Here is a 24,217-nt window from a genome sequence, read left to right as displayed (position 1 = left end):
CAAGCTGTATTCTGAAATGGGAGCTGCTGTAGTTAAGATTATTTCCAGTAGGAGAGGTCTTCTGCTCATCACTGGACCAACAGGAATTGAATCCGTGGGGAAAGAGCTCATCGACATAAGCTTCCACCTTGTAGCAGGCAAGGGACTAAAGAGGTTTCTGCTCTTATAAAAAACAACTACATGCAAAAGCTGAAGCCAATATGGTGGAGGGGTGTTGTAGAGAGTTCATCTGGAGCTGACAGGTGAACTTGGCAGTGTTGTCCATGTGGCTTGGGAGACAAGAAAAATGCACGAGTCAGGAGTTTGGGGATTTATTCTTCCTCAGTGGTTTCAGACAGCCCCTGAGGCTAGTCAACACATGAAGGAGTCACCACTGTTATGAAGGTCCAAAGAGGTCAATATGGCTTGAAGGGCCACCGAGTAGAGTTGTGAAGGTTGAACTAGTGACCTCAAGATGTTGTGATATCAGAGCCTTGAGACATGTAGAACGGATCGTGGTATACAGGAATTGAACCAGCCCTAGAGAGAGAGATGTAAGAAAGAAAAACTGAAAGGATGGAGTCATATGTGCTCTTTGAAATTAAAGATATTAGATGTGGAGCTAGAGGATTTGATGCTTTTCCAGTTCATTTTGTGTGTGTGTGTGTGTGTGTGTGTGTGTGTGTGTGTGTGTTGCTTTGATCCAGTATCTCATTATTCTCCCATTCTTTCATTTTTAGAATAGTATGTACATTTTGTGTCATTCTGTTGGAAATATGTAATTTTCCTTTTGGTTTTATAGGTTACAATTAAAGTTCCTCATGCCTCAAAAAGACTTTTAAATAATGTCAAAGATGTAGAAGACTTAAATCTGAGATAGTTGCACTTTTCATTATGATAATGGCTATATGCCTAGAGGTCCCAGATAGTGAAGTGTGGTGGTTTGAATGAAAAATATCTTCTGTAGTTTCACATATCTATTTGAGCACTTGGTTTACCATTTTGAGGCTTAAATTTTTACATAACTCAAATGCTAATTTCTGTAACACCACTATATCTGGTTACAATCCTTGTTCTGAGAATCTCTTATATCAGTGATCGCTAACACTGCTCCTCAATTGTTCCCTTGTATTCCAATAAAGCATCTTACAGCCAGTCCCTGAGCAGGGAGGAGAATAGGGCTGGACTTCCTGCCAGCCAGGGAAAGAGGAGTTAGAACAGAAAGTATGGGATTCAGCATGGGATTCAGCCATGGGCAGAGGTGCAGGAGAGGTGAAAAAAGGTTTGGCTAGAGAAACAAAGTGACTAGAAAGCAAGTAACCTGGGGATTTTTGGCAAAGATGGAGTCACGAAAGCATAGAGGGTTAAGAACAGACTTAGACTGCTCAAGATTGTACTGTAAAGCTTTATAACGAAATATTAAAGAATCTCAATTATTTGTGTAGTAGCTGGGTTAAAGAAAACAAAACAAAACAAAAAACCTAAGAGAAACAAACACAGTTTTATAAAATGACTTCAACAACAATTGTTGATATTTTTGAGGGAAATGGTTGAAACTTTAGCAGATGAAACTTTGCTGGAGACAATTCTGTTTCCAGTTCACTCTCTGCTTTGAGTTGGTGGTTGAAGGTGTGATATTTCTGCTTATTGCTCCAGTATCATGTCCCTGTGCTTCCTTGTTCCTCATGGACTCTCCCTCTTCAAATATAAGCAAAAATAATATTGTCCAGATGTCACTTTTGGTCATGAGACAGTAAATGATGCAGCAAGTATAATCATCATTTGGAGGGTTGATTAAAAGATAAATTATTAACTCTTCCCCCAGAATCTATGATTTTATTAACCTTACCTTTGGAAAGTTTTTTGGTGGTGTTGATATTCTCACTTGAATATTGCATTGTGACACTTACTATTAGATTTTATATCTCTGTCCTAAATTTCAGGCAATATTCTTAAATTTATCCTTCAGGTGACAAGTCTTTGTTCTTCAACTATATCTGGTTTACCATTTATCATCTGTGTTTTAAATTTCAGCTTCTGTTGTTCATTTCTAGAAATTCTATTTCTGTTAAATCTACTATTTATTTTTTAATTGCCTTTTACCATTGGGTGCTTGTTTACATTATTTTAGCATATTTATATTTCAAGTAATCTTTCAGAATTCCCAAATATATCAAATTCTTTAGTGTAATTTCTTTTCATTGGATTTATCATATTTCCATTGGTGAGTTCACGTGTTGGTTATTTTTTGATGTAAAATTACTCTTGGAAAAAAAGAGTTTGTCCATAAGAGTTTTGTATATACTGAGTTAGAATTATTTCTTTAAAATTTATGGAGTCTGGAGTATTACATTTGCCAAAAGATTGAAATGTTGAATCAGCCTCAGCTTATTTCAATGAGATCTTACTACATAATTCATAAACAAAATGTAATGTGTTGTAAGCTTACAGAATTCATTATGCATACAGGAGGGCTATTTATAATAAATCTATGCTTGCCTTTCTGGATAGGTAGCAAATGAAAAGCTTTCTATACCTCTGTTTACTGAATAGAGGGTAGTGTGTGAATAGATGACATGTATGTTTGTGTGCATAAATATGTGTGTATATGAATACATATCTTTGTTTGCATGTGTACACATGCATATGTATGTACCTAATTTGTGTATGTACTGTATTATTTTCATATTTATCTACTATGAAAAGTCATGATTTTAAAACCAGAAGATCATGTATACAGTTGACTACTAAATCATAAACCTGTTACAATACCAGCTTATTGGATTCCTGAGCATCTTCAGAATTCTCCTGTTTTGTTATCTTGGCATTTTCCTGCTATTTGTATTTTAAATATGTACTTAGTTAACAGCAAAGTTAAATCTATTAATTTTATGTATGAAATATTAGGAACTATATATATCATATTTTTCAGACCATAAGATGCACCTGACCATAAAACGCACCCAATTTTTACAGCAGTAAAACAAGAAAAAGAATTCTGAACCAAACTAGTACTAGTATAGTAAAATATTTATTAAAATATAACAAAATACAGCAATATTACAAAGTGTTAACTCAACACCAAGCACTTTCTAGTTTTCTGAAAACCCCCAAAACTCATCATCGCTAGTGTCAGAATTTAGGAAGCTCAGATGCTAACAACCATTTGTATCACTTTCTTTGCTATCTTCATTTATGATATTATCTTCAGTTCCATCTAAGTCATTGCTAATGCTACAATTTTTGAATGATCGTACGATTTCCTCCTTCACTGACTGCCATGATGTTGTAACCCGTTCACAGACTTCAGTGACAGTGGCCTCTTCATTTGTCCTGTGGGAGTCAGATCGTGATTCCCAGCAGCCACCCATCTGTTCCATTCTTCTCTCATAAAGACTTTTAACGGTTTGTTGATTGAAACTTTGAGAAGTTGCAACTGGCTGGTAAAACCCCCAGGAATTACAGCTGAATGAATCTTCACCTCTTTAAATCTGTTTTTGTTGTTTTTGTTTTTGTTGTTGTTGTTGTTGTTGTTGTTGTTGTTGTTTCAGTAACATGTGCTCTGAACTGGTCAAGCAGATTTTCTCAGAAGCCCTTCAGGATGTTTGGACCACACTTTTCCAATCCATCTGTCTTCTCACGTATGCAGAATGAACAATTCTGTCTTCTCTCATATGCCCAGTAATGATTTCTGCATAGCAATGTGTCCCTACTGCAGTCAGGGAGGGGCAAGTGGTAGCTGGAGCTTCCTTATTGCTACACATTTTAGTGCATCCCTCTGTCCTGCTCCCTGCAGCAAGCTGACATGCATCTACTTACCCAGCAGGCTTAGATCAGCCTTTAGCTCAGATCAGCTCAGTAGTCAGGGAACTGGGCGGAGACCAAGCTCTGTGTGAGAAGGAATTTCAGTGATACCGCTTATGTCTCTTCCTGTTCCTGTGAACACACTGAACCCTGCTTAAGGTCCTCGGCTGGCACACTGAAGACATCTATCTGTAAGTGACCTCTTTGTTGGTGCCCAATGGACAGCAATCTGACCATAAGGTGCACCCTAACTTCCTCCCACTTTGGCGGGGCTGTGGGGAGAATGCATTTTATGGTCTGAAAAATACTGTAATCTTGGTGTTCTAACTCTTGAAAGTGTATGTATAATAGGAAAATGAAATCACAAAATGGCTGGCTGAAAACTTAGCTTTGGTTTTTATAATATAAACCTCTGATATGTTTGTATATTATATATTATATTTGTTTGTATAACATATGAAATGCACATATATGATATATTTACATGTGTATTATATATGCATATGTGTACTCTGTATATAAATAGATTGTACAGTTACTATTTTCAAAGATGAATGCCCTGTATTTGAACTCAGTCTTTTAGTTATATTAACTTCATCTCTTCCTTACTCACTTTTACTGTTGTTAGACAAATCACAAATTCCAAACTTCTCTGTCTCCTGAAGGCCAAACAAGAGTTGAACTCTCTATTAATTTTAAAGTACAACAGAATTGACATACAATTGTCTGACAAGTTAGGACTCTGATGCCAATGTGATGGACAGTTTCCCATTTCTATAGAAACAATTGGTACGCTGGCAACCCTTGCCGTCATATTTACTGATATATTTTGGCATAACGTAAGTGTTTTCTAATGATTGTTGCAGAACCACACAATCCTGTTTAACTACTCTAAGCCAAGGACTTGGCTATGGTTTCTGGAATCAGCATCCAATATCCCATATATCTGCCTAATAAACCTCTTAACCCTTGAATCTTTCCATTTAACTGAAACCCAAATGTTAAGATCTACTTCCTCTGAGAATTAGAGGGAATGGAAAGATGGAGAAACTCTGTAGGACTGTGGTTATCTGTAAAATTTATCACCACTAACACCTTTTATTTACTGAGATTTATATGCTTTATAGTTCAGCAAATGCCTTACACATTAAAATTAATAAATATCCCATTGTTTAAGTGTCAAGTAGTTAGATAATTGGTTTAACAAAGCCATAAAAAGGTGAATTTTATGCACAGAGATTGATTAATTTGCTAATTACTGAGCTCATGACCAATGCTGAGGACAGGATAAGAGCCAGTACTGTAAAATATCTACTCTGAGCCACAGGCATCCCCACCTCCCTTGTATTTGCCTCATAGGGAAATGAACAAAGACCTGCCTCAAGGAAAATTAGCTTTATTCCAGTGTTCTCTGCATAGCTGGTTATAAGGCCATAGGTAGACTTTGATCAAGGAAAATTCTCAATAGCATTTTAGAAGTTTTTAATGACTATGCCTAAAATGAAATCATTTCTACTACTGTAATGTGTTATTCAGTGGGATGTGAGGCAGGACTAGATCAGACATAGTCGATTATCTACCAACTTAAAAATCAAAGCTTTCAGATCATCAGCATTCTTTAATAGAAAGAGTTCTCCTTCCTAGTCTGTCTGTCAAGCATCTCAGCACCTCAAGGATAAGATCCTCTTTATCTCGAGTAAAACTTAAACAGGGTTTCTTAGAGCAATACAGCCCCTGTACTACATTGCTGGGCTGTGACTTATTGTAACAAGTCAGTGTCTGCATCTAGAGTATATAACACTGGTCAACAAAGTCCAAAAATATTTTTAGACACTCAATAATTGCTATGGTGCTGGCACAAACCTTACTCGATATATGTTTGTTAAAGGAATATTTGATATATCTCTCTCCAGCCTGGTGGTCATCACAATAACATCTGAGGAGCCATCCACTGAAATTATCAAGCATTTTCTTCATAAGATCTTCCAATCCCATTCTATGGAAAGCCTTTGACACATCTCTGTGTGTACATTGGATGAATTCAAAATAATAAAGCTAGAATGAAAATACAGTGTAGTTAATAAAAAGTAAAAATTTAGGTACCCAATGGAAACTAACTCGCCATCAAAATACTCATATTCATTTTGTTGTTTAAGACACTAAAGTGCTCTGCTAGAGACTAAACACTTGAGCACTCAATGTGTAATCTTCTAATAATTGCATTTCTCTTTCTTCAATTTTCCTCCAAGGGGTGACAGAGAGAAAAGTAAATACGCTGTATTAAATTTTGTTTCTTTTAATCAGTTAATGATACTGAATCATCCCCCTTTACTACAACAGGGCCCCAGTTAGTCATATCTTCTCACTCACCTTCTGGTTGTCATGACAAAAGTTCCAGGGAGGTGAGAAAGGCTAGTCTGTGTGGGTGAGGGGCACAGACACAGAACCCATGAACCTTGAAAGTCCTCACTTGCGTCAGACACATATCCCTGTTTTGTTGATTTACAGTTACCAATAAGAATCTTCATCAGGAATGTCGATTTAATGTTGTATTCTATTCTCTCTGAGCTGTGACACAATCCTGCCCTCTTTCACATCACTATCATCAGGAAAGATTGCAGGAACTCTGTGACAATGAACACTCACTGGGCCTAGCATGCTAGAGAATCAGAGACAGACATGTGGGCATTACAGCCTGTTTCATTGGGATCTCTCACTCTTCCTTCCTTCCTTGCTACCTTCCTTTCTTCTTTCCTTATTTTCTTTCTTTCAACTTTCATTTTTTTTCTTTTTTTCTTTTCTTTTTTAGATTTTAGGAATTCTAGGGGACGGGATGATAGAACTTTGTACATTTCTTCATTTTTTTAAAAATTATTTTTCCTTTTTTGGAAAATAGATCTTTTGTCACACAATATATCCTGATTATAGTTAACTCTCCCTCCACTCTTTCCAGTTGCTCCCACCTCCCTTCCTTCCCATGGCCACTCCTTTTCTGTCTCTCATTCAAAAAGAACAGGCTTCCAAAAGATAACAACCAAACATGATGAAATAAAATATAATAGGAGGAGGCAAAAAGCTATTAAAGTTGGACACAGCAACCCAATAGGAGAAAAAGAGTCCCAAAGCACACCCAAGAGTCAAAGACACACTTGTTCTCACATAAAAATACTAAGCTAAAAGCTATAATATATACATAGCAGGCCCACTTAAGCCCTGTGCTTGCTGCTTCAGGCTGTGTGAGTTTATATACACCTTGCTCAGTTAATTCAGAGGCCTTGCTCTCCTGGTTTCCTCCATCCTCTCTGGCTCTTACAATCTTTCTTCCCCTCCTTCATGGGATCACTTGAGCTTTGAGGAGAAGGGTTTGATGGAGCGCTCCTATTTAGACTCTTGGTCCGCCTATCTCTGGCTCTCGAACTCTGAATCTGTTTCCATCTGCTTCTGGAGGAAACCTCTCTGATGACAACTGAATAAAGCAGTAGAGATCCCCTGTTTCTATGTGACTTAAGAGAAGTTAGGGCTTTTACTACCAGCATTTTTTCAAAGTATAATTTTTTCAAAGTGGAAGATATTATGTAGTTGTGAATAGAAGTAGAGAAGTGGGTGGGCGAGGTGTAGTGTGATGATTCTGTGCATACTATTTAATAGTAATTATGATTAATGATTAGCAAATGACCAAGTGTGAGAGAAACTTCTATCTCAAAATGTAATTTTTAATGTAAATGCATTCATTGAATAATCATTTTTGTCCATTATAAAGGTGAAAAATTGAAGGAGAAGACCATCAACTTGCCAGTATAAATGTATTTCAGGTGATTTGGTTGGCAGACACAGACAGTCTGATTTGAATGTGCACATTTATAACCACTGACCTCACTACCTGTAGAGTTTCTAGATATCTCAATTTAAAGGCAAATGACCAAGGACTGGGATGAGGGTGTCTTATATTTTTCTTTTCTTTCTTTCTTTCTTTCTTTCTTTCTTTCTTCCTTCCTTCCTTCCTTCCTTCCTTCCTTCCTTTTTACTTCTCATTTTTGAGAACAAATCTCACTCAGTAGCTCCAATTGGTCTAGGATTTACTCTATATACCAAGTCTTCCCTGAACTTACAGAAAGGGAGTTCTGCCTGTATCTGCCTCTTGAATGCTAGGATTAAAGGCACGTGCAACTTGCTCCTGTAGTTTATTGATGTGAGTAGAAATACTGAGTCTGAGAGGAGCCTTGGTATATTATCTGTACCTCAAAAAAGTCCTAGATGTTACATCTTTGCTTGTTATTTGGTAGCTTTTGGCATTTTGACAGTAAGCATCATAACAAATATATGTGGTGGTGTTTTCTTATGGCTCCTATTTGAATTTTTCTGATGGCTAGTGATATGGAACATTTTTTAAATACTTAATGGTAGCATACGTATCTTCTTTAGAAAATGGTGATTACGGTTATTTGCCCATTTTTGATTAGATATATGTTAATTCTTGTTATATAATTTCGATGTTAAAATGTTGGATATTAAAATTTGTAGTTTAGAAACATTTCCTTCCATTTTTAAGGTGCCTCTTCATTTATTGATGATGTCTTTCATTATGTCACTGCTTTCAATTTGACATAGTCTACTTATTGTTGCTTTATTGCCTGTAATTTTGGTGTCATATCCAAAAATAACATTATTAAAAACAGTATCTAGCAGATGATAGATGGACCTCAGGAATTGTGATACGGATTTTATATTTTCAACTGTTGGACCCTAGAGTCCAATTCGGGAAGGGGGTCATCGAGAGAGACCACTCAAGTCACACAGGCTGGAGGTATAAGTATAGGTAAAATTTATTACTGACACGTCAAAGGTCCCAATTGTTGATGTGTCAGGATCCCTCAGCACTCGGGAGGCAAAGGACCCTGAGTAGCTGCTACAGGCTAGTTTTAAGGGCAAAAACCACAAAGCAGGTGGGGTTGCTTATCACTGAAATCCATATGGACATTAGGACATCTGGCCTGAGGGAACCTCTTGTGAGGACACCTGATATCTGCAAATTTGTGTGTAACTATTCTGGGAATTATGGTGGAACTCTTGAGGTTAGCAGTTCCAAGAACTGGGAGAGGTTCTCAGGCCACTGGGCAAGCCAAGTTGGACAAGCAAACAAGCATCTTATATTTTATAATTTTACGGTTTCTCACAACCATGTGCAGTGTGTGTGTGTGTGTGTGTGTGTGTGTGTGTGTGTGTGTGTGTGCAGTGCCCACATAAGCTCTCAGAAGGGGCTGAATCTACTGGATCAAGACTTACAGGTGAGATCAAATCGATCCAGCACTATCATCTGGAAAACAAATTCAGATACTCTGAAAGAACAGCAAGGAGTCATCTTTCTTTCCCCATGGTGTGGCCCAGGCTATCCTCAAACTGGTGATCCCTTTGGGTATCCTGTTGATTTACTTTACCACAGCTGGCCATTTTGAACTTTTGCATTTATGTTTTTGAATACTTAAGTTAATCTTATATATAATATTTTAAAAGTCAGACTTAATTCTTAGACATTTGGACATTATTTGTTGAAGATATCCTTTGACCATTGTCCAACATATAATAAGCAAAAGGCTTATTCTACTCATTTCTGTTGATGTATTTAACTAGATTCCTGCCAGTGCCATTTTGCTTTTATTACTATAACTTTGTGGTAAATTGTGAGATGAAAGAGAATGATGCATCTAGGTTTATTTATTCTTAAGTGTGGTTTTGGGATTGTTTATGTATTTGAAAGGAAAGGTCTGTGCAAGAACCAAAGTTCTATGGATTTCAATATATCAGGTCCATCCATTCATCATAAGCAAGTGAAAAGCAATGGTGAAAACTTAAGAAAGGATTTCAACTAATATGACTGTTAGAAAAAAGAAAAGTAAGTGCACCAACCCACACACAGGGTACTAACAAAACCTGTAGTTTTCAACAGAAGATGGAGGTCAGTAACCAAGTAGTTATGCTCAGGGTGTGATCAAGGTATTTATTAACTTAGTTCTTGTTTTGTAGGATGACACAGAGGTGTCCTTATCATGCGATGGAACCACCAGTTCCCATGAGATAACTAAAGGTTCCTTCTTTGGTTAATCTCATTGTTGAATTATCTGTCTATGGGACTTCAGTATCTTGGGATTCCAAGGGAAATGCAGATTTAAGACAGTGGCTAAATGCTTTTAAGAAGCTTCTTAAGAGTCTGGAACAGGACATTTCAAATGTTGTCAGAACATTCAGTTAGTCTTCTCTTTGTGCCTTCACCCTTGAAAGGCGTGAGATATCATATGTCTTTAGACAGATACTTCTTAAGTGACTAATATGTATATATGTAGAGTAAAGGAAAGAGATCAGATCCAAAGTAAATGAGATACACCCAAAATGGAAAACGGTATACCAATTTAATGTACCTTGTGCATATATGCTTATGTGTGTGTGTGAGCATGACATAATATATGTGTGTACAGGTATGCTCAAATGGAGGTGTCATTGTTCAACACTGGGTGTCTCCCTGTATCTCTCCACCAAGATCAAGTATCATACAGAATTATGGGCTCATAATTTAGTCTAGATTTGTTAGCCAACATTTTCCTCACTTCCTACAGCTCTTAGTTCTGTGGTCCCAGAAGTAGACTACTGTGCCTAGCTTTTATATGGGTGTTGAGAAATCATACTGGGGTTCTCATGACTATACAGCAAGATTCCCATCCTATGATCACTCTCCCCACTGCCAATACTGTTTTCTCTTGGCTCAGAATATGGAATCACAATCAAGATGGTGGTTCATGCTTATAATCCCAGTATATAGGAGCCTGAAGTGGAGGGATCTTGAGTCTTAAGAAAGTCTGATATACATTTCTAAGCTAGCATTGCATGTCATAAAAATTTATATCAACTTGGAAATAAAGTTTAGAAACAAAGTGACAAAATAGAGTCTTGGCTTTGGAAAGGCTGTTCATGACCCATGGATTGCTCATGTACATGTGCATGTGGTCAGCATTAACTGGGCTCTGGAGCTTATTAATAGAAAGAAAAAAAGAAGACATCATTCAGAGAGACAATGAAAGTTCAAGAGAAGCTGGAAAAAGGTTGTAGTAATGGTATGATCAAAACACCTATATCAACTCCGTGTGGTGGTACGCACCCTTAATTCCAGTACCCAGGAGGCTGAGGTAGGCATATCGCTGTAAATTCCAGGCCAGCCTGATTTACTAAGCAAGTTCCATGACAACAAGGGCTATTACATGGAGAAACCCTGTTCCTAAAAACAAAACAAAAAGACAAAAACAAGAGAACAAAATGCCTTATATAAAAGCACAAAATTTTCAAAGAATAAACTAATCACTTAAATAAAAGAGCAAAAAGAAAAGAATTGGTTTTTTTGAGCTATCAAAATAAAATACCACAAAGTGTGTCATTAAATAGAATGGAGACTTACTCTCAAAAGCCTCAAGATTTGTAGCCTAAAGTAACAGTATCACCCAGTCCAGGCTTACATGACCATTCTCTACCTAATCCCTCTGTGTCTCGTGCATCTTGAAGTGGTCATTGGAGTCTCATGGGGGTCTTCGAATGACATCTGTAATGTCTCTAACATCTGCTTCATTTGCACATGGTCTTCTTTGTTTTTCTGTAAACACACAAAGGCCCCCTATGACCTTCTAGTGAATCTACCAGTCATTAACTGCAAGGTTCACTTTCTCAAGTCAAATTTGTGCCATTGCATACTTAAACATTGCATCTCCAAGTGTAGGCACATTTATAGGCAGCAGGAGTGAGGATTTTAGCTTCTTTTTAACACACAACTCATAACACTGATGTCCCAATTTCCTGTTTATCCTTGATTCTTGCAAGTTATGTTTAGGTTAGTTCTCCAGACAGATTGTGATGTTTTACAACGGATATATAATAGGTTAACATAACTCTCCTACCACCTAATCCAAAGGACTTTAAATAAATTACTTGATAGAACAAAATCTTCCATTGCTACATACTTCCCCAAGGCAATTCTTTGAGCAAATATAAGATCTATTCATTAAACAAGTGCTGACAGCTGGGAGAGGTTCATTATGTATAAAACTACTCTGGTGAAGAAAAAGAGAAAGTGAATTTGGCCACCTTAAGGTATACAGAATTTTGAGAGGATGAGGTTCTGTCATGCTTCCTAAGAGAAAACGTGCTGGAAATTCTTAATGATTGCTAGACAAGCAAGTACCAGCCTGTCTTGTCAAAGTCTCAGCATGATTTGAAGGGACCCAATAAATATCTCTCATTTGTTATTTATATCACTATTCATTTATTTATATTTTTTCTCAGACACTAAGATATAATAAATGTAAACAAGGAACAAAAGCCACATCATCTTGATAATAATATTTGGAAGAAAGATCCTTCGGAACAAACACTGTGCACATGATCATCCTGGAGTCCCATCAATTGCTTGAAATGCTCATGCTTTAAACATGCAGCATAACTTGAATATCTTTTAGCTATTTGGATTCAGGCACAAGTATTTATGATTGAAGGGATGTGAATAAGTTGAGAAATGTTGACGGATTATTTTTCCTTAGATACTCTATGCCTTAAGTGTGTGCTGCTCGAAATGAAATCTGGTCCCCATACAGGAAAGGCGTCTCATCTTGCCTGGGCAACCTGAGGCAGCAGGTTCCACAACCAGCCATCCATCTGCTGGTAGAAGCACTGTTCATCTTGTGATTGCACAGGTGAGGACCCATTTTACTCATGGACCAAGAAATGAAATACTCCAGTTTCCTATCTCTGTTGTCACTATCACCCACACCTGTTCCAGGATGGTAAAGCAACAACAGGATAATGGAGGATTCTTTCACATGTCCCCAGTCATTGTAAAGAAAATAAAGCTTGGCTCTTCTTCCTTTCTTCTCTGTGTTTGTTTTTAAACATAAATTTTAAATTGCTTAGATTATCTTTCTTCCTGGTGTCCAAAGAAGCATTACTAGTCAGCTTTCTGAGACCATAGGCACAACACTAAGTTACTCTTGACAGTTCAGAGCAGCTGGACACATTGGGCAAAATGTCTGACGTTCACGGCATCATGAGAAACACGTGTGACTCCACAAAATCAGAGCTATGATGGTGAGTATATCTTACAAGTGTGTTTCTCCAAAGGTTTGACTAACTGAAGAGGTAGATGTGAAAGTTACACTGTGCTGAAGAAGTGCTATCTCCTTCCCAGAGTCTTCCATCTGAACTTTCTCTCTGCCCCAATTCGAAGGATGAACTTCTGAGAGATTGAGATCAAATATCTTGAAAAATATTTTGGATTGAGGCTGTTTGAAACACGTAACTAAATAAAGTGTCTTATTTTTTAATAACCACACATTGCAATGTAAAAGTTGACATTAAAAAAGAAAGCTGAAGCCCAGACACTGGGATAGGATACAGCTTTATAAACTCTCATGTGAAGCATATTTGATCTTGGTTGAGGTTTTTGTTTGTTTGGTTGGTTGGTTGGTGTGGGTTTTTTTTTTTTTTTTGTCCTAATATAGTATTTTTATTAATTAATTGTGAATTTCATACAATGTAACCCACTTGTCCAAGGTCCATCTCCCATCCTTGTGCCCTCCCTCAAAATGAAAAAAGAATAAACCAAGTCCAATTTGTGTTGCCCATATAATCATTGGAGTATGGACAAATTCCCAATGGCCAGACCCTTAAAGATAACGGAGTCCTTCCCCACACCGACGCCTGAAGACCTCAGCTGGGAAGAGCTGCACCTCTGCTTCTTTATCACAGTTTTTAAGAACTGTCTCCAGTAGTTTCCTGTCTGGGTTCAGGGTTGCCTCATCTTGTTTTAAACAATTGAATGTTTTTGTCTTCCTGGGGGTTGCTTTCCTTTAAGTGTGTAGTCAGTGCCTATGTCAATGAGGAATCTGTCTGGGAAGAATGGTCAACCCTCCATCAGGTGTGGTAGAGAATTGCTGTTATTACAACTAAGGTGTCCCTGACAGCTGAGCCTCCTAACGAGCACTGAGAATCTATCTGCTGGAGTTCCTACACTTTTTGATGCCATTGGCTGTCTCTGCTGTGATTTCCAAAGATTGGTCATAATATTAGATTCCATTTCAGTTATAATATCATCAGTTTTCTATGAGTTCATAGAGTTCACAACTTCTGCATTTTTCAAAAATAAAGAAGTTATGGAAATTGGAGTGCTGAGGTCATGAGCTTTTATTAGCAAAGCCTGAAATAGAATCTAAACATCTTAGGCTTTTTTTTTTTTTTTTTTTTTTTAATCTTCTGCTTCTGTGAATCTGAGGGGATTCCTCTGGGGGAAAAAAAGCAATTGATTTGTGTGCCTTTTTTATTCAAACATGTTCTTGTGAGTTACTGTTAAATGTTGGGGAAATTTTTTTCTATATCTATCCAAATGTACCAATTAGGCAAATTCAAATCAGAGGGTTTTTCTTTCCTCCTTTGAGTTTTTTTTTAAATTTTTTTATTAACTTATTCTTGTTACATCTCAATGGTTATCCCATCCCTTGTATCCTCCCATTCTTCCCTCCCTCCCATTTTCCCATTATTCCACTCCCCTATGACTGTTCCTGAGGGGGATTACCTCCCCTTGTATATGCTCATAGGGTATCAAATCTCTTCTTGGTAACCTGGTCCCGCTCAAACTAAGGCACCAGCCAAGGACAATACAGGCGGTAAATTTTAAACCCCTACCCAGATCTAGCCAATGGTCAGAACATTCTCCACAGTTGAGTGGAGAGTGGGATATGACTTTCTCACGTACTCTGGTGCCTCACATTTGACCATGTCCCCTGGAGGGGGAGACCTGGTGGCACTCAGAGGAAGGACAGCAGGTTACCTCCTTTGAGTTTTTAATTGATTGTAATAAACAGAAATTATTCAAGTAGGTCTGATGTCACCTGAGATACTACAGCACTGAAAATTTAGAATGTATCAAGCTATGTCAGATAAGCAGCACACTGCCACAGAGTTGGTTTAACTTTACAATTTTTGTCTGAGAACTGTGAAGACAGACCTAGGCTGTTCTTTGCTTTTGACTAAGCAGCCAGGGGAGGCTGTGGTTGGGATGTGTTGTATGAGAGAAAAATACCAAGAAGAGACTTGATACCCTATGAGCATATACAGGGGGAGGAGGTCTCCCTCAGGAACAGTAATAGGAGAGGGGAATAAGGGGAAAATGGGAGGGAGGGAAGAATGGGAGGACACAAGGAATGGGAGAACCATTGAGATGTAACAAGAATAAATTAATAAAAAAAATTTTAAAAACGAGAGAGAGAGAAATAAATAAAAAGATTTGTGGTGATTTATTGTCACCTCTATGTATCAAGGTAGAGTTACAGAGCTTCAAAGGAGAATATCTAGCCTGCACAGCTTGCAGTATTTATAATCTGACCCTTTTAGGGAAAGAGTTCACCACCTCTTGCTGTAGAGACTATAAAAGGTGCTTCTTAAAGCTTCCATAAATTGGAGCCTATTCCTTTGTTAATGCTCACAAGGAAAGGTAATTTAAGAGTCCTGCTAAGATTTTTAAATAGACAGCTTATTCAATACCTTCCAGAACAATCAATGATGTTTCTCTTGTTGTTTTTGTTGTGTGGATGAGTCTTCCTCTGTCTTTGAATATTCATCTTTCCTGAAAGCTGACAGGTAATTATAGATTGAAGTGAGTCATCCCATATAAACATGGACTCACTTCTCCTTTTAAATGTGGGAACCTGAAGATATAAATGTGCCTTTGATTTGCAAATTGACATTTGCAAGCCTTTAATGAATTATCTACGAGAAAAATAAGAGAGGAATCAACATCTGCTCTGAAATCACTCTTGAGTTTTGTGCTGACTCTTCTGACTGAAGACGCGAGGCAATAAATTGCTTCCCTTTTGTGAGTATGCTCACAGACTTACTTTTGTCATGAATTGTTAATTCTAAGAATGTTTTTGAGACATTTTTTAAAAATATGAAAAGCAAGTGGTAAAATCCGTGAATTATTTCTTGCCAATTCTAAGAAGCCTAATTAGTGTTCCTTTGACTTTGCTCATGTGATTTTGCTTGTCCAGTGTCTGTCTAATGACCATCATGATGGAACAATCTTTCTTCTGTTTCATTCATGTCTACACATTATAATCACTTGTTCAAAAATGTCTCCTTCACTTGACTGTATATTCCATAAAGTTGGCTTAACACTGATATACTTCTCACAATTCCTTCTCCTCACCCTACACATTTACTTCTTCAGCACTGCTATAGTTTGGGCCTTTACAGCAACAGTTTTCTAATCCCGAAAAGGGGAGCAGTATGAAGCATCTATTGTAACTCTTCCTAGAGTTCACCGTATAGGTGCAATTATAGATATAGACATACACATGTAGAAATCATTAAGAGGAAATCACTGAGTAAGGTATAACTGGGGGATATTAGTACTAAATCAGTGGTAATTACACTGAATACTTTATAATTCCATAGGCGCAGCGTCTTCTCCCACAAAGCAAGACAGTATTAAAATGGATAAAATGAGGCAGAATGGATACTTTGATATTCACCTGTTATTCAAAAATATGTCACAGATAACAATGAGTTCCAAAGAAAGATTGAAATTTAATTTCCTATCATATTATGATATTCAAAATTGAAAATAACTAAATGCACTGAGTCTACATGACATGATCTTTCCAGTGGCTTATCAAAGCCAATGCAACCTTTCAGCTCTGGCATCAGGTATGGACCTTGTGCTGCTTCTACTTATTCACTGACCTTCTGGTTCTTCAAACACAACAGATACTCTTTTTGGTCCATGACTTGTTTGTCTTTTCTTTGCCAAAGAGAAAAACATGGCTTTGTCTCTATTTCAGAGGCACTTTCCCTTACTCTGGTAACACCCAAACAGTGCTTATTTTCTGCTTGCTTTGTTTATTAATTCATTAATGTGTTTACTTTTTATTAATTCATCTAAAATTTGCTACCTCACAAATATACTATTTTCTATCTTCTTTAACTAGTAATTTAAGAAAAGATGTTTTCATATTATATGAGAAGCTGTTTTCTAACAAAATGGAAAAACAACAGAGAATGCTTTAAAAATACTAGTTTAATGTTATTTGAAAACTATGAATATCCTAGGACTTTTCCATGATATCAAGCATGTAATCTTTGTTTTTACTAAAGAACTACTTTTAAGGGAAGCTATTTTAAATTTCTATACAATCATTGCCAAACATGCTATGAACTATTTCTCTATCAAATTGAAAGATGCAATGAAAATGATTCATGCTTAGAATTTACAAACTTCTAAGGAATGACTTTTTCTCATAATCCAAGGAGTTTCAGTTGTTAATTACCACAATAACTTACGAGTTCATATAATTGCACAGAAGAAACTTCAGTCATTTCAAAATGGAATTTACTGTTCCAGGATTCTCACTGAGCTCTTGAGTGCTGGCTGCTTTCAGGCTAACTTAAAACAGGCTGAAGTGAGTGGTGCCATCCTTGGGCTGATGGTCCTGGGATCCATAAGAAAGTAGACTGGCTGAACAGTCACTCAAAATTCTCTATAATGTTGGAGCATCGTCCTCAGCCTTCTGGCCCAATGTATCTGACAGACATATTTATGGGACAGAAACTATGAGTACTTGCTTACCCTGTCTTGGCGGAGATTGGCTATCAACTCTGCCTGTATCCAAGCTTGCCCATTTTTAGGCAGAATTATGTCTGTTGCAGAAACAAGGATGTTTTGTCCATGGCTTGTTTGCCATATTTAAAGCCATCTTCATAAGGAGGTTCTTTGATGTTCATCTTCTTCTTGAAGTAGGCTGAGTTTTTGTTGTTGTTTTGCTTTCTTTTGTTTTGTTTTGGTTTTGTCTTGTTTGCTTTTCTTTTCTCATTCTGGAAGCTGCTAACCTGCACTTCTGGTTCCCTCAAGTAATTAACTTTCAATCCTTCTCAAGTCTCTGATGGGGTTGAAGACCAGATAGTTAAGTCTTACAGTTAACCTTAGCCATTTAGGGGTTAAGATGTTTTTAGGTCTAGATAAATGTTTCAAGTTGACAGAGATGATATATGATAGATATTGATTTACATTCAGAATTTTAAACCACCAAGATAGGAATGATTTTTTTTTCTACAAGGTTGTCAAACATAATTAGCCAAAACACAATGAATGTAACATTCATGTAATCCCTGATTGTTTTGTGCTTCTTCTTGCTGTATGTAATTTTTTTATTTACATGCAACAATATAAATGTATATGCCAATAAAATAAAATAAATTCTTTAGAAGTGAATAAAAAAGAAAGAAAGCAGACTGAGCAAGCCATAATGAAGAAACCGATAAGCAGCACCTCTCCATGGCCTTTGAACCAGCTACTCCAAGGTGCTGCCCTATGTGACTTGCTTCGGCAAAGAACTACAGTGTGTAAGTGTGAACCAAATAAACCCTCGCTCCTCAACTTGATTTTGGTGATGATGCTTCGTCACAGCGCCAGTGACCCTAAGACACCATGGGAACCATTCTGTAAGTGATTAGCCCAAAGTACCATCTTTGCCAAACATAAAACTATTAAGGTAGGCATGGAAGTAGAAGACAGTCTCCAGGATGCTGCTCACACACAGGAGAAAAACAGAGTCTTTCACATAGTCCTCCTTATCTCTGTGGAGTAGTGTGCATTATGCCATGTACACAAAGGCCACAGCTCAAACCTGATGCTCGCTGCCTTGACAAGGGAAGGTGCCGAGTCAGTGAAGACAAGTACAAGCTGACACTCATCAAGAACTGTCTGAGACCTGCAAAACAGAGGAGCAGCATGGCTTTCAGTAGCTGAGAAAACATGACATTCAGGTACGGAAGGGATATTGGACTTTATTGTTAGAAATTACCCATCTGGAAAATAGTACTGATAGCACACATCTTACAAGGCCACAGTTTTCTCCAGGACCGTATTCTGAATAGAACAAAAATTAGTTTTTGTTTGTAAGTGAAATAGTCAAAATTGTTGAAAAGGTTATAAGTTTCGTGGGAGGGATTGTCTAAGGGAGAGAATAAAACTTTAACAATTCCTTTTCATGTAATCTTATCTTTGAGGATGTGAGTTTGTGTGTGCAAAAGCAAGTTTCATTATAGATTTATAGCAATATTCATAACCACCTCCCATTGTTTATTTGCACTGTCTCCCATACCATATATTTCTGAAAATGTGAAAAATGTTTTCTTGGTCAACCCCACTGTTAACATTTGCACTTGCACTTTCAGAAATGCCATGTGTCCTCAGTTTGCTGTGGGAGCCTCAGATATTTGCTGAAGTCCAACAGACCTCCCTTTTCAGAAGATTCGGGGTATGCTTGCATTCCAAGGACTACTGTTTGCAAGCAAACTCACAGGCGTTCTTCTTAAACTTCTTATACAGCCAGCTTCACTGGAGGCAAAAATTAATGAGTAGACTGCGTAGAGCTTCCTATGAATTTCAGATCCCCACTCCTGGTTCTGAGAGCAAATCAACTAGAGAACAGAGAGAGTATGTACTTACTCTTTATAGGGTAGAATTTTACCACAGCCATAAGATTTCTACTCATGGTGTAAAGGCTTGTGTTTCCTTTATTATAACATACAGCGACTCTTTGGGAAACTAACTGGACACTTTGTATTCTAACTTAAGTCCAGATCTCTCTTATCAAAAAAATATTAGTTGCGATTTGGTAAAAGCTGTGAGCTGCATTTTTGTCATGGGTTAGAAATAGAAACTGAGGATAATGCTTTTAAAGATTTACTAGAGCAGTTTTGGAACATCTTATCCTAAGAAATTCTGATTAAACTAAGATTTTGGATTCTTTAACATTGATGGTTCTACTAGCTTCTAAAAAGCAAAGTCATATTGATTCTTGAAACTGCAGCTGAGTATCAGTCCACTGCACTGGCTTCATAGAGACCATTGATGTTTTAACTGTTTCCTATGGTTCCTGAAAGTCTATTTTGCTTTTTATAAGGAGACACAAGTATTCCCCACTCTATATTGTTATCACAGAGTTAGATATGAAAGTCTTTATAATCATGGGGGGGGGATAGCATGGCATCCATTTGTGAATAAAATTATTAACAGGGACTCAAAATCTTGGGCGGTTCAAGCTAAACCTTCGTCTGCTGACTGGCCTTTATAAAAGTTCATCTGCCCTTCTGCCTGAAGAAGTCAGAGACAGGCTAGACACAGCTCCAAATTCCCATGCCTATAGCCAAAAGCAGAAACAAAAGAAAACTGCAGATTAATAGTAATGAGAAAAACAAGAGCCACCTCTTCTGTGTTCTTATGTCTGTGGGGTCTGATTAATGCTACGTGATATAATAAATAAACATCTAGGGCTATGTTGTCCAAAAGCACTATGAAGGATCAGGAACAGGGTCAGGATCACCATGGTTAAAACAAAAAGAGGTGTTATGTCTCAGGGCAGAATGTCATTCATTTCTTTAAAAAACAAAAGCAAGATTAATGAGGAATTTAAAAACACTACTTCTCTTTCAGGAGAAGAATACCCCATATACTTGATCAATTTGCATAAGATGAAAAACTGGGGAATATAAAAATATGGCAGTTGGTGCTGTAGACACTCAAGCAAGAAGTCTGTGTGGGACACAAAGGACACTTCAGTCCAGTACGATTTCTAAGCTCTTTAAGAAGATGGTTCTTTAGGTTAGGATGTATGGTATTTCTGCTTCTCTGTGTACATCATAACAGAAAACTTGAATGTAAACTCATGTCTGTTGGTATCATCTGGCATGGTTTATCATAAGTTGCAGTTGTTCTAAGTTGGTTTCTGTGTTTGGTCTGGAGGTAGGTAGAGTGCATGACTGTTGATGTGTGAAGGCCAGAAGATGACACTGGCGAAGGTAGGTCTTCCTGTCCCTTCACCCACAGGCACAGGAATTGGAAACTGGTTTAGTTTTGTCTTATGTGGCTGCTGGGGTTCCTAGCTCAGGTCTTCCTGCACACACATCTTGTGAGGTCCGTGTGACTTCCATTTCACATGGAAAGGGATCCAAGGCCAGCTCATAGCTTTGTGTATTTATTGCTCACTTCACTTTATTTGAAATAACTGACATGTCAAAAGTTGGAAGGGGAAGTATTAAAACAGCTGCGTCCCTAAAGTTTCCCTACTCCCTTCTGAAGATGGAAAGATCTTTATTGACTGTTTATAAATTGAGCTGTGGTCAGTGGCAGGTGGAACACATTGGGCAGGGTGTAGATCAGCTACCACTCTGTTTCCTTGTCCCATGCTGTGAAGAAATGAATCCTGCCCTCCAGCATTTTCATCACTTCCTCTTCTAGCTTCAGAAAAAGACCCATGCGGAGAAGTACATTTTGCCTCTCACTTCAGTTAGGAAAATGGTAAGTAGAACAGCCTTCCTTTGTGGGTGACTGAACCCTGGGCCCATCATCTGGTTTCTGCCAAATATGTCCCTGCATCTAGGTGGGGAGCTGTCTAGGCAGCCTCCACTGACATCCGTGAGTCCTTTTTCAGTGCACTCTACCAGGGTATTGTCTTTTTCTAAAGCAAGTATGCATGAGTAAGACATTGCCTTATATCATCCCACAATGTGGAATTCTTATCTTTCAATAGTCACATACAAAAGCAGAATTTCAGTCCTTCTGTCTCTACTTCACTTCCTCATTTTAACCAGGCAACTTTATCAAGAAAACAGTTTACTATGTGGTTTAGTATTTATAAAATATACTACATGTGAAACACTTTCTTTTGGCATTTGAAACCGGAGTAATAATTCTAAAAGTTATTTTTCATTGAATTAAATTCCTTTCTGGGTTGTGTACATGTGTACATATGTGTTTATAAAGACATATTGTATGTTTCTACATTTAGAACTCAGTTAGTTCCTAGAAGATACATCATGATTTGAAAAGATAACTAAGGAAAGCTTCATTTTTATATACCAAACCAGCACAGAAACAGTGTGTCTCATAGAGCCTCAGTTATTTGTAGCTGTGACTGGGAGGCTGCCCAGGAATGAATGGCAGCTCATGCCGCTGTCCAGCATCACAAAAGAATAGCAGCCACAAGCATGGCATGGGGCTGGAAAGTCAAAACTACTGAGTGCATTCTGTTATCACAGTACCTTACAGGGAAATATTGTCACCCAAACCAGCTCCATTGGACGTTGTCGTTATTCTCATAGATTAGTGTTAGTTAGCATGCCTGAGAAAAAAAATAACAAGTTCTACAGAATAAAGCAATCTCCAATTAAAATGTTATTTATGTAAATTTACAAGGTTGTCAGTTTCTTTTGTTTATTCTCAGATGTTGACTACAAACCAATGACATTTAAAAGACTGTGAAATGGCCAACCAGCAAACAAGCGTGATTAACTTCTTACTGTAAAGCGCTAGGAGAAAATTAGTGCATAGATTTAAAGGAAACAAATGCATTAGGAAAATCAATACATAGTTTTAAGAGCGTTTCCGTGAGTTTTCCATAAAACACCGAAACATTTTCTCTAAGTATTCTATCAATATGTGCAAAATAATGTCTTGAGATTTATGTACATATTTTTTTCTTAAAATAATAGTCTGTTCTTGGAACTTATGCTTTAAAAGGTAACTGTTAGGTGAAGCATCTATTGTGTTTCCCGTGTTTGAATTTTCAAAATGTTAGATGTTACTGGTGAGGCAAGGACAGGAAATGGTTTGGTGCTTGGCATGCTGGTGTGAGGACCTGTTTCTGGATCCTCAGAACCCACATGCAGAAACAAAGTGATGCGTGCTACCTATGTAATCTAGCAGTGGGGAAGAGGACTCAGAATGGTGCCTGGAGCTTGTGGTCCAGCTAGTCTTGCCTAAAGAGTGAACTTAAAATTCCATGAAAGACCCTGTCTCAAAAAGTACAGTGGGTGGCCTGTGAGATGTCACATTAAGTAGGGGCACTTACCATCAAGCCTGACAGTCTGAGTTTGGTTCCCATGATCCAAATAGTAAAAGTAGAGAGCAGACTCCTGCTGGTTGTGTTTTGATCTCTATACATACATTATAGTAAATAACAAAACCCCCCACATATGCATACACATGCATGGGTGTGTGCACACCTGCGTACACACACATACACACATGAAACAATAACTAGAGTTATAGAAGTCACCTGAAATGGAGTCCTAAGCTCCACACATGCACACTTTAACACCACACATAGACACAGCATGTACACACATATATTAAGTTATTGGAGAACACATGAGTAGGGATGAGAGGAATTAACTATTGGTTGAGGAAAAAAGAAACATGTAATTTTTATTTTAATTCGTGCTATTTATTTTCATATCAACTACTTTACATAATTGTAAGAGCATTTCAGTAAGTTTCCATGTAATATGCTATTGGTATTCTATCAATATGTAGAAAATAAAAATGATATTTATGTACAATTTTTCCTTGACTCAATAGGCTGTGCTTTGAAATTATGCTTTAAAGAGGTGCAGCATCTCTTGTACTTCCATTGTTATTATTTATAAATAGTTATTCTGAGGAACATCAGTCTTGGGGAATGTTTGCATGAAATGTTCTGGAAGCTGCATTAAAGAATGAATGTGATGAGGATTTGAAGGGAAGCAGTAAGTTTTTAATTTTCTTTCCCTTGGAGTTGAGTGGTATTTGATTGAAGAGTCACATATCTATTTTCCATATGTGTTACACACATGTTTTCTTTTGACCCATTCTTTGCTTACACTTCCCAGCTGTCTTGAATATTTCCTGTTCTATGCTGAGAAGCATGTTCTTTCTTATAAAGGTACATTTGCTCACATTAGATGATAAAGTTAGGAATCAAGATGGAAGAACTAATATTTTCTTCCTGTGATAGAAAGTAAAGCAATAGCAGGAACCCGATAGAAATAAAATTCAAAGAGACCCCAGAGCTTTTAGGTAGGAACAGCGCACAACTCTGCACCCTGGTCACTGCCCTAACTTGGACATGGTAATGATAGAAAAGGAATGAGAGACACTGTCTGTTGGCTGCCTATGGTCCGGAACTGATTTTGTTGAGCACAGTGTCTGGTGGCTGCCTATGATCCGGGACCGACTTTGTTCAGCACCAAATACAGAACTTGTGCTTCTGGCCGCTGCTGTGATTCTCTCCTTGTGTTATCTTCACACCGAGAAGTCTTCCAATGTGTCTTCTCCAGTTTTAATGTAGAACTCGTCTGCTCATCTATAATAAAATGTCTATTTCTGTGCACTTTCCACTACAAGTGTAGCTACTTGCTCTTAAACGCTAGAGGATGAAGTCAGCAGAACACTCAGAGCATATAACCAATATCGTCCTGCCTATAAATTGAACAACTCTAATGAAATTGTCATTTGATTTGCAGATGAAATGTAATGAAAGTGATAGGAGAAAAAGCTTAGAAAACTGATGTATAGCTGTTAAAAATAAAC

The sequence above is a fragment of the Acomys russatus genome, chromosome 5 (assembly GCF_903995435.1).
Source record: "Acomys russatus chromosome 5, mAcoRus1.1, whole genome shotgun sequence".
NCBI lineage: Eukaryota > Metazoa > Chordata > Mammalia > Rodentia > Muridae > Acomys > Acomys russatus.
The sequence above is the reverse complement of the archived record's forward strand: the minus strand, read 5'-3'. Positions refer to the sequence as shown.